A 2,699-nucleotide genomic window follows, 5' to 3' on the forward strand; every position below is an offset into this window, starting at 1 on the left:
ACGTGGATTCTGACCATGAAGCGCCTTCCGATGTCGATAGCAGCGATGAAGAGGAAAATAGCGATGAAGAGGAAGGGGAAAGTGATGGAGAAATTGAAAACAGCGATGACGAGGAGCAAAACTACTCCAATATGAGATGGACATCTACTATACAACCCCCAGAAGGCATAAATTTTCGCGAAGAGGTTGGTATGAGGGTAGAAATGGATAATGACAGTAATTGTTTAGATTACTTCCAACTTCTGTTTACTGACGATGTTTATCAGCTGATTATTCGCGAGACCAAACGGTTTGAGCATCAAAAACGGCAGCTTGAGGACAATTCCCAGGGTGATCTCCACGATTTTACCCTTCCAGAGCTGAAGGCTTGGCTTGGGCTCACATTGGCAATGGGTCTTGTCAAAAAAAGCAATTTGAAAGCTTACTGGTCAACTGATTCAGTCACCAAAACTCCACTGTTTTCTAGCACCATGTCAAGAGACCGCTACCTTCACATTCTGAGATATCTCCACTTTGTAAATAATTGCAATGCCCCAGACCAGACAGATCCCAGCAGGGATAAACTGTGGAAAATTAGACCATTTTTAGATGCTCTTGTGCCCAGATTTACAGCTGTATATGCGCCTTCTCAGAATGTATCTGTTGATGAGACACTGATCAAATTCAAGGGCCGTGTTCACTTCAGACAATTTTTGCCTTTGAAGAGAAGCAGATTTGGGATCAAAGGTTTTGTTATAGCAGATTCAGCATCTGGCTATGTACTTGGTACTTCTATTTACACTGGAAAAGAGGGTCCAGCAGCAAGCAAGGATTTGGCTAAGCAAGTTGTTCTAAAGCTAACAGAGCCTTATTTCAACAAAGGTTACAAATTGTTTGTTGACAACTGGTATACCAGTGTACCTCTCTTTCTAGAACTGGAAAAAAAGGGAATTAGAGCCTGTGGAACAGTGAGGGGAAATAGAAAGTACCTACCTCAGGACATTGTTGACCAGCAATGCGAGCAGGTCAAAAGCCTTGTCAGGGGAGAATCACTTTTCCGTCAAAGTGGCAACCTCATCTGTGTGACATGGAAGGACCGAAAGCTGGTACATTTACTCTCAACTCTCCCTGAGGGTTTGGGAATTGGACAGATAGAGAGAAGGGTGAAAACACGAGGACAATGGCAAAGGCAGAACATTGCACAGCCACAGTTGATTAAACTGTACAACTCCCATATGGGAGGAGTTGATTTGGGTGATCAACGCATAGCAACTTGCTGCAGGCTTATGAAAGGAAATATTTGGTATTACAAAATTTTCTTTCATATGCTTGAAGTTGCTGTGTTGAATGCCCACATCATGTATAGAAGAGCTGGCCATCCTAGAGTCACCATTGTCAAATTCAAAGAGAATCTTGTGCGGGAACTGATAGGAGGAAATTCTTTTCGACGGAACAACTTTTCTGGAGGCAATGTAGCAGTACAGGATGTCCGCTTTGACCGCCAGCAGTTTCACCATCCTGTGGCAACTGATACTCACAGAAACTGTAAAATACATATTCAACGAGTGGAAACAGTCTATGAGTGCTCAGTTTGCCAAGTGCATATGTGTCCAGCACCTTGCTTTGAGCGCTACCACACACTGCAGAATTATCTTTTTGATGACCCCAGTAGAAATGGTCCCAAGAGACTCAAAGACAGTCATGGCAGACCAAGAAATGGTCCAGGCAGACCACTTCAAAGGAGATCAAGATGATTTTATGTTTCCTTTGATCAAAACATTAATTTACTTATCGAGGTTTAAGGTTGATTCAAGTGAACACTAAAATGATTTTGAGACTACTGACTGACATCAAGTTTGCAACTAAATATGGTTAAAAGAAGAACAGTAGTGTTTTATTTTGTGCTAGGAAAAGTGTTCTGTGTATATAGAATTTGATTTTGTGTACAGTTATTGTGTTGACAAAATTTTCACTTCAGTTCTGTTCTCTAATTTGAGGACGGTTGGGGAAAAAATCTGTTTTATTACCTTTCTGGATTTTTCATATTTTTTCTGTAAGACACATCTATTAGTTCATTGCACCAAATGAAAGTACAAAATCTCCTCTTTCTAAAAATGTTAGTTTTATTGTTTTCTGCCATATTAAAAAAATTTGGTGGCCTAATTAGTAATGTCATGTCACCAATTGAGTCAAAAAACCCCCACCCCCCTCAGTCCCCTAGGGGTTAATAAAGAATTGCAAGTCACATTGAGGAAAGATGAAGCGACATGGGTGTACCTCTGGGGATATTCAAACAGCTACTCCAGTCGAGCTTTGTACGTTCATTTCGACGGTGTACGCATTTTAGCGGGGCTCGCGTGCGTGGGGCAGAGCCCCATACCCATGGAATATGATCAACCTCTTTTCGTTTGGTTGTCACGTGACTGAAGAGTGTACGTTCGTACGTGCTCTCTGTCATGTATGCTATCACGAAAGTACTATATGATTCAATTAAATTTGAAAATATGGCGTCCGCGCGGCCGACCCTCAAAATTTTCACGTCGGATTTTTCGTTAATTTGCGATCGAGTTAGACCTTGTGGAACTCAGAATGTAAAGTAACAATGCTATAGAATACTCTGCTAGGAAAAGAATGGATATCAAGGTCTTAAAGGTGACAGAATAAGCTCTCGAGTCAACGACGCTACGATTCTCTAAGGCGATGCGAATTATGGACGTAAA

This window comes from Stylophora pistillata, chromosome 14 (assembly GCF_964205215.1).
Source record: "Stylophora pistillata chromosome 14, jaStyPist1.2, whole genome shotgun sequence".
Lineage (NCBI taxonomy): Eukaryota > Metazoa > Cnidaria > Anthozoa > Scleractinia > Pocilloporidae > Stylophora > Stylophora pistillata.